At 43.4% G+C, this 13,911-nt stretch overlaps 1 protein-coding gene across 2 annotated transcripts in view; it reads left to right on the forward strand.

Annotated features, from left to right (window-relative positions):
* Positions 1-5,659: 5,659 nt before the first annotated feature.
* The window catches only part of ngfa (nerve growth factor a (beta polypeptide)), a 28,200-nt gene continuing 19,948 nt past the window's right edge, over positions 5,660-13,911 (forward strand). For both annotated transcript variants that reach the window (XM_061795198.1, XM_061795120.1), the window contains exon 1: positions 5,660-5,933. The gene's annotated coding sequence lies outside the window, so the exon portion shown is untranslated. The remainder of the gene's footprint in view (positions 5,934-13,911) is intronic.

Genomic DNA, 13,911 nt, shown 5'->3' on the forward strand with positions numbered 1-13,911 from the left:
GGGAAATTTTCAGATTTGTCAGAGCTGGAAATGCAGTCAGCGCAAGAATTTCAATCTGAAACTGTGGAGTTGATTGTGCTATAAAAAGCGAATGTGTGGTCAGCTCTTCACACTGATAAACTATCTCAGTTTGAATCCGTTAGGCATTCGATCGTCCCTTTTTATACCAACACGAGGAGGCAAGAGTGTGCATGCATGTGCGCAAGTGAATTCCCAGGTGTGATTGTATATGCAAGAGTTCATCGACAGACGCAGTTGAACCCTGGACAAAGACTTGCGAGAAGTAAAGCCTCACCAGCTGCTGCTTTGTTCAAGCCCCAGGTGTCTCTTTTAACTCTCCCCTCGCAAGTGATTCCACTGCTCTCATCGCTCCCTCTCACCCGTTATATTTCACCCATAATCCCACGCCTCACTCAGCCCAAGCAGGAATGTTTAACATCCAAAGAAAGCCACATTTCAGACAAAGCGCATGTATAAAAAGCAGGATATTTATGGATCTGTCATGAAATTTGACAAGCTCTTGTCCCTTGGCCCATGCTACAACCCTTTCAGCGAAAACTGTAAAAGTCACTTGATTGCTGGAAATGGGCCAGCGGTGGCTCATCTGTGGCACAATTCTGAACTTCTGCTCCCGTGTGGCCCAGTTCGGACATGGGTCACAAACATCCATTGGGGGAATCAAATGGAGCCTTTTTCAAAAGCTTGAACGATTGTATGTCTGACAATACAACTACACCGTAAATGGACAGATTGCGTCGGTTAATACAAGGCTAATATCACCGCAATTCACTGCAACAAGCATGTCTACCTAAACAATGCACCAAAGTCAAAAAGCAAACACCCACTGCAGTATATCAAACTATCAGTGAAAGCGTACTCCTTTTAATATGGTAGGTGGTGCACAGCAGGCCAATTAATGTTAATTTAAGTTGTATTCGTTTGTTCTTTACATGCAGCAGTCTAACGTAGCCTGAAATAAGATGTGAAAGGCCACCGTTTCCTATGAGCCGAATGAGAACAAGCAATATGAATGACGGAGAAGACGTGATTACTAGTGCAGCATGATGACACGAGAGGGTGTGTTCTCACATGGGCGCTAAGAAAGAAGGATGTGAGTCAATAATGGTAGCTGTTGAGACCTTAGGGCTCAAATTTAGTCCATGGAGACAAAGGGGAGTGTAGAGCGGGGGGGACGTGAAAACGAGAGTTTGTAAGAACACGAGCCAAGTTATTTTCCACTTACAACACGTTGGTATTTTTTTTTTTTTTTTTGCAGAAAGTCCTCGGGTGTCATGGACTGGCGCTCATGTAACTGGAATTGTCTTTGATCAGTTGCCTCTATGGACCAGAGGCTATGAAACGAGCTGTTTTTTTGTTTTTTTTGACAGGCAATTTGGACATTAAACTTCCATAGGTTTGGCCATAATGCACAACGGGCGGGTCTTAAAAGATGTGTTTAAATAGCTCTAAAATAGTATTGCTTACAATGACCCAGAAAGAAAACACATGTAGTTTTGATGGAGCAAATATATATTAGTATTTCAAATTCATGATAAAGAGTTGTTCTCCCACGAACATACATTTTCAGCCACATTTCAATCCTACTTAAACTGCTGCAAACCTAAGCCATCCTATATTTAATCTAGCACATGTGTAGCCATTAGTCATTTGTGGAAGTTGTCTTTAAAGTTGCTCTTTCCGAGAGGATTTGAGTTGGAGCTGCAGTGCCAGATGTTTTTGCTTTAAACTGACATATATACTTATCTTTTATTATTTTTTACTTTCCATTCATTTTCCATCTTCTTCAGCATCGTCTGAGGCTGCAGTGGCCGTAGCTGCAGTTCACTGAGGGAAGCGTCAATGCCAATCTATTGCGGCCCATTGAAACAGTGCTTGAGCCCCTCGCTTCGGAAACTGGGCCACAGGGCGCTATTCCAGCATGGCAACTCAAAAAACGACAAAAACGACAAATGCCTTGCCAAAGGAGCTTCGGGTAAATGTGATGGACTGGTCGAGTCTCTCTCCAGAACTAAACCCTATTGAGCATTTGTAAGGCATCCTAAAATGGAAGGTGGAGGAGCACAAGGTCTCTAAAATCCAGCGGCAACGTGGAAACCTGTGAAGCTCTACTGAACTCCGCGCCAAAGAAGGGGAACGGTGGCGCTTCAAAATAATGTTGGCCACAATGTAGACAATTTCTTACAGGGCTGAGCTCACTTTTGGTTCCAGCACTTTAGACATTAATGGCTGTGTGTTGAGGTATTACGGGACATGAAGTAAATTTAAGTTGTACACTGAATACTTGTTGTTCCATAAAAATGAAGTAATAAATAATTTAGAAAAAATGTTATGGGTGATTTACAGTTTCTTATTCTGTGATTATTCGCTGTGAGTGTTTACAGTTTTCTCGTTCAGGTATTTGACTGCGGCGTGTCTGCTGTAGCGCGTACTGCACGAGGTGAACGAGAGAGCGTGCGGGGCTCGGCGCTAGCGTGTGCACGCCACCGGCCGTCCTTGGCGGGACAATAGCGGGATTCTGCAAAGAGAACCCGTGGGAGGAAGGGTACAGTGGAGTCAATGAGTGAAGAGGCTTCCAGATACGTCAGCGCGAGGCCACAACGAGGGTGTAGGAGGACAAGTCCGGCAACTCAACAATGTGCAGGATGTCACACGGGTAGTTGTAGTCTAGGTGACATTTAAACAGTTTGCCTAGCGGTGCCAAAAGGACAAATAGAGCCTCAGTCAATCATCTGATGAGAAGTGATAACTTACCAGTAAAGATGAATGCTGATTTTTAAAATGGAAATTCGATTTGGCAATCAGGAAGCCCAGTGGAGTTTGCATGTTGTTTGCTCGTCTGCCTCCCTCACTCGGGTCGTCCTGCGTGATGTTTGCATGTTGCCCCCGTGCTCGCGTCACGATTCTCTGGGTTCTTCGGCTTCCCTCCACATTCCGGAAACGCACATGCCACGGGAGCTGTTGTTGCAATTCTACACAGCGGTCATCGAATCAGTCCCGTGTTCTTCCATCACAGTCTGGTTTGGTGCTGCTCCAAAAAAGGACAAACTCCGACTGCAACGGACAATCAAAACGGCTGAAAGGATTGTCGATACCCCCCTACCCACCCTTGAGGACTTGCACGCTGCCAGAACTAAGACAAGAGCGTGCAAAATCCTCTCGGACCCTCCACATCCCTGTCTCTTCACACTGACTGAGGAGTATCTGCAACATTTGCACAATCAACATTGTCCCAGATTATCGCGCTACTCGTCACTTTAAACCGCATACACTCCTTGAAGTCTCGGCGCCCTTTGCACAATGTTCATTGCACCGGACTATTGCTATATTAGTCATTCAAACTGCTCTAAGTGCTAGAGGACTTGCATCTTTTTGCACAATTGTCAAAAAATAATAATAATAATAATAATTTGTACCGGTGACTGTTTTTCTCAATGTCTTTATGTCTCCAAAGTGTTCTCTGTCAATTGACTGTCGGTTGTCGTACTAGAGCGGCTCCAACTACCGGAGACAAATTCCTTGTGTGTTTTTTTTTGGACATACTTGGCAAATAAAGATGATTCTGATTCTGATAATGGAATGTATTCTCATCATTATTTTGCCACAAACCCACCAGGAAAATGACAAAACACACATTTTCTAGCCTTACGTGAAAGTAACGCTTCTCCACTGTCTTTGACTCGGACTGACTCGTCCACCGGGCAGCACGAAAGCTGCATGGTGGTCTGTAGTAACTTGAGTTCTCCTCAGGTTTTAGTGGGGCACACTAAACCTTCGATTAACCTGTTGAGAAACATTTATAAAGGAAACCGGAGGTATTCCAACTTGGAATCAAGCAATATATTTCCAAAGACGTTCCAGCTGCAGTGCCCGATGCTTACTGCTCATAAAGTATGATATATTGTTTCACATTATGAATATGAAAATGATGTGCCTTTAATTCAAGCACAGCTTTGCAGAGTATGGGCACACTGGGAACAAGTTACAAAGTCCTTGCAGGAATTTTCTGGAATTTATAGAGCTGTAAATTGATTATGACTCATACCAATTATTACTGCGTACGCATGCATGCACATGCACTATAATAAGGATTAATTGCACATTTTCTGGAACAAGCACTATTGCAAATAGTTCTGATGTCTGCATTAATGTTTTGTTTTGTTTATTTATGTTTTCAGATGAACTAATTGTGGTCAAATGATGAACTTTTTTTTTTTTTTTCAAAACCTCAATTAGCTTAAGGTTTAAAAAAAAAGAAAGAAAATGTGCGCACGTCTATCGCTGACGCGGTCTCGCTGCCACAAAGTGTGAAATCTGAGCATTTTCAGCCCCTCCGCAGCATTTATCACCCCGAAACAACCTCGGAGTCGAGAGCGAGGGCAAAGTCCGCCGTCTGGGGGTTTCCCCTTTCAGCCCCGGTCGCAATAACAAGGGCCTAGGCAAACCTGACAGAGACACGAGCTTGGGCCCACACAGCCGCATTAGGCAAATGCTCTCTCAGGTTTGAACTCAGATGTGTGGGTTAACATTCTTGACATAAAGTAAGAGAGATAGAGAGCGAGAGACCCCTCGCAAGTTAGTTTGCACCCAATAAAGTGTTCTCATTAACACCAAAACAGCGTCCACATATCAAGTGAGATTGAAGGAATTCTTCACTCTCAAGGGGTGCAACTGACACACAATCCTTCCTTTCTCTAATGTTTCTATCTGTCAGAGAAAAGGGGCGGGATGACTGCCTGCTCTGTCAGCGCCGAGGGCTCTGACAGCGATACGGTTCAGGTCAAAGAGAAGCCGCAGGACGCGGCGACGCTTGGAAGCAACAGAGAGGAGACGGAAAAAGAAAGATGCAAAAACGAGAAAGAAATGTCACTGTTGTGTACAGCAGAGCCTCGAGGCTCAAAAGTGAATGCCGGGTGTGGCTGATGTCAGAGATTGCATCGCTTTCCGTTTCCTATTTGCCGTCAACGAGTTTGCTGCTCTGTTTGTGTTTTCGCGTCGTACAGTGCACTCGCAACCTCACTGAAAATCCTAGCATTCACTGCATGCAAATGTAAAAATGGTGCAGGAGACACCATCATTTTCCTGCCCTTTGATTTCCTCTCTGCTCGGAAGGAATGGAGAGCAAGCTGAAACCGGTTTCCATAAATATAAACATGCCACCGAAGCAATGCATTAATATTGAAATCAGCACCATTGTTCATGTAATTGATGTGTTGTGTAAATGGGAAGGTGGGAATGGGATAGTGTTGGGCGTTAAAACATATCATAAAAAATGTTTTCATTGGTTTTGGGAAATCACTTTCCTTTCTGTTAGCTAGATTAGCTTTTTACAAATGTGTGTGTGTGTTTTTTTTTTTTGGGTGTGTGATTTTTACTTTTGTAAATGTGCATTTTACTCAATGACTTAATTTGTAATGTTGTTTTCACGCACAGTTTTAAAAAGTGTTTTGCATTTTTGGACATTTGGACATTTTGTACATTTTGTTGATACTTCTCGCCACTGCATTTCCCCCGCTCCTTGTGGCCGCACATTGGAGCAGTCGGCACTAGGACCTGCAGTGAGGATCACCAGGAGGGAGGGAGCAGTTTTGAGACTCCTGTTACTAAAGTTTTAGAACAATCCATTTTCCAAAGAGTGTGGGAGAGAGAGAGACACACACACACACACACACACACACACATACATACATACACACACATACATACACACGCACACACGCACACACACACACACACACACACACTCACACACACACACAAGTGAATGGCCCCAGACCTGGATGCACAGCTTTAAAATCAGGAGCAGGATCTGACTTTTGGATGATTTTGGGAGGAGAGTGTGGTGGAATATAACAATAACTTTCACTGGAAGTTTTCACTTACTTGGGAGAGAAGGAGAAGGAGCACTCGCAGTGGTGAGTTTTCTATTTAAATTTAAGCATGCGTGGTGTGAATATTGAAGAGTCAAAAGCCAAAGCAGGGTTGGCTTTACACCTGTTATTGAGCGAAAGTGGAGACTCCGAGTGGACATTGAGGCCAGCACGAACCTTCCGCTGATGGGAGGGGGGGGGGGGGGGGAATAATAACAATCTCACCTCAAACACATGAAGCATACTAATTACTTAGTAACTCGTAAAAATTGGGCAGGCTGATGAATTTAAAGTTTTCTGGAATTCCAAATTAGGACAACGAGAGTGCAAATGGACAAAATAGAGAGTGGTTACGAGAGGACTGGGAGAAAAGTGGCTTCTCCAAACTTCAATTGGAGGCAGCTTAGTGTTCCGAAACCCCCCTGAGACATCAGGTTACCTTCTTTCTCTCACCCCTTTTTTCTATCTGTCTGTCTCTCCCCCTCTCTTTCTATCGCTCCGCGTCTCTGCTCATGTTACAAAACCCTGGAAGGGCTCGCAGATTGTGATGAGCTCCGATGTCCGATCCCAAATACGCTGTAGTGGTTCCCCCCTCGCGCTTGTCAGGGTGGGGCCAAGCTGCAGAAATTGTGCCCACCGTCATTGTTTATACCCTGACAGGTAGACGGTACGTATGTGTTCCTATCTGCGCGTATCCAAGCGCGTGTGCGGAAGCGAGACCTCACGACTGCCACTCGTACCAGGGAATTCCTTTTTGGCTTTGACAGGAGAGGAATGTCACTCGGGACCCAAATTTACTTCACATCCTCAAACTAAAAGCCTCCTCCAACCACTCCCGACCTGTTTAATATATTTTAAGAAGTAAGGACCAAATTCATTTTTTAAAAAAAAAAAAAAGGTAAATTAGGGTTACATAGTTAGTTAGTTAGTTAGTTAGTTATGTTGAATAAGGACACGTATCCAAAACTTACACCAAGTCATAAGTCAGGAAGAGAAAATGAAAAAAAAAGTTTTGTTTCTCTTCTTTTTAATGAGTTGCCAGCGGAAGCGGAAAGCGAAAGTTGCTGTAGATTTTATGCTTACTGTACATGACTTCTCAGCCTACTGACATCCAGAGCTCCTGGACCTGGTCCACAGATTGTGTTTGCACACAAAAACTCAAAGCAAAACACATAAGCAAATGGTTGGCACAATTTTCTATCACTTGATCATATTTTTTTTACTTCCAACTTTGTGGGAGCAGTTTGGGGAAGGCCACTGTCAAAGTCCACAAAGCCATCATTGCATGAGTTTGGTGTGGAAAAATCTGAAAAAGACCTGACCTCAAACCAATCGAAACGACCTTTAGAGAGAGCTAGCCACACCTTCTCGCCCCACATAAGTGACACACTCTGAAATCTTGTTAAAGTCTACAGTTTACAGCTGCAAAGGGGGACTGACTCGTTCATTGCAGTTGTATATCAGGTCTGGTTTTCCGTGAGACATGCAGCAAACATATACAGTTGAGTGTGATGTGAATTCCCTTGAGGGTTTCTCAGTAAAATAAAAAAGAAAATATTAGGGATGCACGATAACTATTTTTTAGACTGGTGACTGCTAACTTGCTGCGTCTCCAAACCGATACTAATACCGATAACTGATATCATTTTTTAATGGCTTTTATCAAGGATCTTTAATAAGTTCCAAACCAGGGATCCCCAAACTGATGGAAACCTGGATCGGGGACCCCCTACTTATGTATATTGTATAGAATTGTGTTTTAGATTAAATTGGTCCGATGATAGAATGCCTTTTTATTGTCACTATACACAGGTATAATGAGATTGATATATGATATGTATAAATGGATGTGTAAATACAAACAACTTCTTATTGTGCAATCAATACTCCTTTTTTATTTTAAACAAAATAAGAAAGAGCAATCATTCATGTTAATGTTGAAGATATTTCAATTTGTGGCTGGGCAAAGAGCGGCAGGGTCTGCGGGGCGTGTTGCTGCCGAGCGAAGCCGCCTGACCCGCGTCATTAGCTGATGCGCGCTCGAGCTAGCCCCGTCGAACGAAGGGGGGGGGCGTTACGTGTTTTGATGTTAATTCCATTTGTAGATGATCTAATTTATTGTCCAGTGAGCGAACGTTGCAGAGGAAGATGGATAGGAGTGGCGTTATGCAGCGGTTAGCTTTTATATTATCTGTTAGCCCACCACGACAACCGTACTTCCGCATGCGGCCAAACCGTCGGCCGCCGGGTCTTGCCGAGAGCGGTGCCCCGAAGGACGTGAACGGTCACGAGCGTCGCAGTTCCGAACTCAATGTCACTGGATGATCGTAATTTCAGCAAGCCCTGGCGATCATATGCTAATTTACTGCCGATGTCGACTATTTTTGGTGTCGTTGGTGAAACATTGGGGTCAAAATATCCATAACCAAAATATCCTACCTGTTATATTGCACATGGAATAGCTTACTTTTTCGTCAAAATATTTGTATATTGAACTGTTTTTATAATCACTTTAGGTCGATTCTTCAAAGCTCTGCTGCAGTAAACACAAACACAAATTGGTGGCTGAATGGAAGACAGATGAACAGTTTTCCAGTGCAGACAAAGATGTCTATGATTATTCATGACCAGCTTAGGTTTCCTTTGAAGCTGAATTGCAGTTTTTCCTTTGCTTCCATGCGACAGGGGTGGAAGGCTCGTGTATAGAGAGAAAATGAGATCTTACAATTCTCTGCACATCTTGAATCAAAAAGTTCAAGTTTTGGATCTTTCACATGAATGCTATCAGTCAGATACCAACTGAGAGGCTTCGGAGGAGGGCCATGTGTCTGCCAATTTTAAAACGCACAGTCACCGAATGACTTTTGAGCAGCAAGCGTGGAGGTGATTGCCGCTCAGCGAGCGTAGGTGTGCACATGATCGTGATTGGTTGTCAGCCTGAACGTTTTCCCGTTTTCTGGTCACCCTGAACAGGATGAGGGCTAGGAAATGGATGGATGGATGGACAGTGTCATTAAATGAAAGGCTTATACAATATAGAGTGCTCCACAGAACAAACTTTACTCAGTACACTATGCATAAAATGGGCTTCTCTCCATCTAATATATGCGTGCAATGCACCAAAAATAACCCAAACACCTATTTTCATGCTATATGGAAATGTACACCAATTCAATGCTTTTGGTCTTCGGTTACACAAAAACACTCTTGTATATTTTAAACTGCAGGATTCCACTTTCCCGAAGATTGTGCATACTTGGCGACCTCCCTAACAAATACTCACAATCATTACTTGTCGTGTTAGCTACTGCGAAGAAAACAATTCCATTAAACTGGAAAAACAAACAAGCTATTAAAATCAATCAGTGGCTAAATCTCATCATAGAATATATATTGCGTTAGAAAAAATATCAGCAGAACGAAAAAATCAATTACACATACACGTAGATAGTTGGTCACCTTTCATCAACATGCTAAATCTAGACTCTTGATTCCTTTGCCTGAGTAGGGTGCCATCTGACAATAGCAAGACTATTTTCACAAGTGTGAAAGTAAACATTCATTCATCTACCGTTCCGCTTATCCTCACTCGGGTCGCGGGCATGCCGGAGCCTTTCCCAGCAATCTTCGGGCAAGACGCGGGGTACACCCTGAACTGGTCGCCAGCCAATTGCAGGGCACACAGAAACAAACAACCATTCGCACTCACATTCACACCGACGGACAATTTAGAGTCTTCAATTAACCTACCGTGCATGTTTTTGGGGATGTGGGAGGAAACCGGAGTACCCTGAGGAAACCCACACAGGCACGGGAAGAACATGCAAACTCCACACAGGCGGATTTGAACTCCGGTCCTCAGGACTATAAGGCGGATGTGCTAACCAGTCGCCATGATTTATAATTTATCTTTTATACAAATCACCTGTTACAAGTATCCTAACAACCCGTCCTTAGCGATAAACCCATCTTGACAAAGTTCAGGATGTGTTCAAGTAAATTTCCAAAGTGCCTGTGTGATTTTTCAAGAGTGCTGACAGCTTAAACCACTGTGTTATTTCAGGCAGACGCTCTGCCCTCACTGTTTCCGTAACAGCCGCACTGGCTACCAAAACAACATCTCGTGTGTTAATTGCCCCAAGCTTTCTGGAGAAACCGTCCAGTCTGAGGCATTTTAATGCATTCCAACTCATTTTTAAGAGCATTTTGATGAGGCAATAAAAAATTTCACAAACAATTTGCAACCAAACAATTCATATTTGGATGGAACAAACAAGACAAGAAGAAATGTTTACGATCGAAAGCAGCAGTTCGCAAACCTTTTACACCAAATTCTAGCTAAAAAAAAAATGCTTTCGTTAGCCACGTTAACATGCAGTTCGAACAGCAACACTATGTTTAAATGTAGGAAACACACATAAAAGTTAAATAACGTCCTGAAAAACACTTCTGAACGATTAAATGCAAATGTATTGGACTTAAAGAAAAGTCAATTTGACACATCACAGAAAAGAGTCCCGTTAACAAGCCGGGAAATGAATAAATGAATAAAAGTATAGCAAAGCATGTCAAATCAGACTTCAAAATGGTGAAGAATCGAGACATTCTTTCAGCTTCCATACGCGATGAACGTGTCGCTGAATGCTCTGAAAACCCCGCCTCCCCGGAACTTTCAGCTATCAATCAAATACGGGCCTTCTCTCAGGCTCTGAGGCAGCACGTGGGGGCAGATAACAGAGACACTGTAGCCTAAATAACACAAAACACATTACACTTCAGGGACGAGGTATTTTGGGCATAGTTTGATGGCTAACTGCACATTATGCTTATAAACGAGGCCAAGTTATTATGAATAAGGAAGTGGTGATTCGGCCCGAATGGCCACTGCATGGAATGAGGGCGCTTGGTGTTTATATAGTTAGCGGTGGCGGGCCGACTCATGCTGTTCCTCGGTGACGTCAGCGCGACCCAGTTTTAGCCACGCCCCCCAAAATCCAGACAACTGAGATGGTGAATAGTAGTTTTAAGCTATATCTCAACAATTCAGCAGTTTATTGTTCTCAGTCTTTGGACATTTTCAACAATTCAAACTTATGTATTTCGAAACAAAACACGATTATGACTTTTGCGGGTCTTTAGATACAACTGAATTGTACCTGCTCCAGCTCGCACATTACCCTAGTGGGGAGGGCTAGCATGTATTTTTTTTAATATATCTTTTTTGTTCATTATAGCCTAGCACAACTCTATCCACCAATCTCTTTCATTTTCTCCTTTTTGTATTGTCTTAGATTGTTGGTTTGTTTAATTGTTTTGTAATTGCCCCATGTCCCATACTGTTTCATGTTTGTCTGATTGTCCTGTCGAATGTGGATCAGTGTTCGTTTAAAAAAAAAAAAGTGTGAGTTGGCTCAGAACATCTGGTGTAAAGTGAACCAGCTGAGTTGTTTGGTCTGGGCTCAGCGGGGAGGTGAAAGGTCAGAGTTCAAACTCAGGGTTACGATAGTTGTTGGTGGAGGAAAACTGAGATCTGGAGGTCACTGGAGCTCAGGATTGCGAAGCATGTGGCGAAGGATCCAGAGCAAGGTGCATGACATCAGCTGACAGTTACCACACACAATCGTTTGTGTCATTGCCTCCTTTATACACAGAACAAACAAATTATAATAACATTATTTTGTTTTGATCTGATAGTAGTTTACAAATTAATACAAACAAAGGACTTTATCAAATTTTTTTCTTTCTCTGCCATTTGTCCTTTCTTTTTTCTCTATCTGTGCAATGCATTATGGGATATAATGCTTTTCTAGTGACCAAGATGCATTATCAAGATGCATTATGGGTTACATTGAAGGCACTATATAGAGGATAACGGTTATTTGATAACCTATGCACTACTTTACTATGCAGCCCTATGGGGGGCACAAGCCAGTGCAAATTGTAGGCCGGTCCCAAGTCCGGATAAAGGCAGAGGTTTGCGTCAGGAAGGGCATCCGGCTTAAAACTTTGCCAAACAAATATGAGCATTCATCCAAAGAATTCCGTACCAGATCGGTCGTGGCCCGGGTTAACAACGTCCGCCACCGGCGCTGTCAACCTGCAGGGCGCCGGTGGAAATTCAGCTACTGTGGGTCAAAGTCAAAGAAGAAGAGGTGGAAAGCGGGTTCTTCGGCAGAAAGAGAAGAGGAAAGCACAGAGCCTAGAACTGAATGTGGGGACTTTGAATGTCGGGACTATGACAATCTCTGGAGTTGGTTGACATGATGATTAGGAGAAAGGTTGATATATTGTTTGTCCAGGAGACCAGGTGGAAAGGCAGTAAGGCTAGAAGTTTAGGGGCAAGGTTTAAAATTTTTTACCGTGGTGTAGATGGGAAGAGAAATGGATTATTTTAAAAGAAGAGTTGGCTAAGAATGTCTTGGAGGTGAAAATAGTATCAGATCGAGTGATGAGGCTGAAACATGAAATTGAGGGTGTTATGTGTAATGTTATTAGTGGCTATGCCCCACAGGTAGGATGTGACCTAGAGGTGAAAGAGACATTTTGGAAGGAGCTAGACGAAGAAGTTCTGAGCATCCCAGACAGAGAAAGAGTCGTGATTGGTGCAGTGCAGATTGTAATGGACATGTTGGTGAAGGAAATAGGGGTGATGAAGAAGTGATGGGTAAGTACGGCATCCAGGAAATGAACTTGTTCGGAACAGATGGTGGTAATCTTTGCAAAAAGGATGCAAATGGCTGTAGTGAACATTTTTTTTCCAGAAGAGGCAGGAACATAGGGTGACCTACAAGAGCGGAGGTAGAAGTACCCAGGTGGATTACATCTTGTGCAGACGATGTAATCTGAAGGAGGTTACTGACTGTAAGGTAGTGGTAGGGGAGAGTGTGGCTAGACAGCATAGGATGGTGGTGTGTAAAATGACTCTGGTGGTGGGGAGGAAGATTAGGAAGACAAAGGCAGAGCAGAGAACCATGTGGTGGAAGCTGAGACAGGATGAGTGTTGTGTAGCTTTTCAGGAAGAGCTGAGACAGGCTCTCGGTGAACAGGAGAAGCTTCCAGAATACTGGACCACTGCAGCCAAGGTGATCAAAGAGGCAGGCAGAGAGTACTTAGTGTATCTTCTGGCAAGAAAAGGGGAGAAAGAGACTTGGTGGTGCAACCTCACAGTACAGGAAATCATACAAGGAAAAAGGTTAGCTAAGAAGTGGGACACTGAGAGGACCGAGGAGAGGCAAAAGGAATACATTGAGATGTGACATAGGGCAAAGGTAGATGTGGCAAAGGCCAAACAAGAGGCATATGATAACATGTATGCCAGGTTGGACACTAAAGAAGGAGAAAAGGATCTATGCAGGTTGGCCAGAGAGACGGATAGAGATGGGAAGGATGTGCAGCAGGTTAGGGTGATTAAGGATAGAGATGGAAATATGTTGACTAGTGCCAGTAGTGTGCTGGATAGATGGAAAGAATACTTTGAGGAGATGATGAATGAGGAAAATGTGAAAGAAGGGAGAGCAGAAGAGGCAAGTGTGGTGGACCAGGAAGTGGCAATGATTAGTAAGGGGGAAGTCAGAAAGGCATTAAAGAGGATGAAAAATGGAAAGGCGGTTGGTCCTGATGACATTCCTGTGGAGGTATGGAAGCATCTAGGAGAGGTGGCTGTGGACTTTTTGACCAGCTTGTTCAATAGAATTCTAGTGCGTCAGAAGATGCCTGAGAAATGGAGGAAAATTGTGCTGGTGCCCATTTTTAAGAACAAGGGTGATGTGCAGAGCTGTGGGAACAATAGAGGAATAAAGTTGATGAGCCACACAATGAAGTTATGGAAAAGAGTAGTGGAGGCTAGACTCAGGACAGAAGTGAGTATTTGTGAACTACAGTATGGTTTCATTGCCTTGAGGATGTTGATGGAAAAGTACAGAGAAGGTCAGAAGGAGCTACATTGTGTAAAGACACAATGTAGCTCCTTCTGACCTAGATCTAGAGAAAGCCTATGACAGAGTACCCAGAGAAGAACTGTGGT

Source organism: Phyllopteryx taeniolatus, chromosome 1, assembly GCF_024500385.1.
Source record: "Phyllopteryx taeniolatus isolate TA_2022b chromosome 1, UOR_Ptae_1.2, whole genome shotgun sequence".
Lineage (NCBI taxonomy): Eukaryota > Metazoa > Chordata > Actinopteri > Syngnathiformes > Syngnathidae > Phyllopteryx > Phyllopteryx taeniolatus.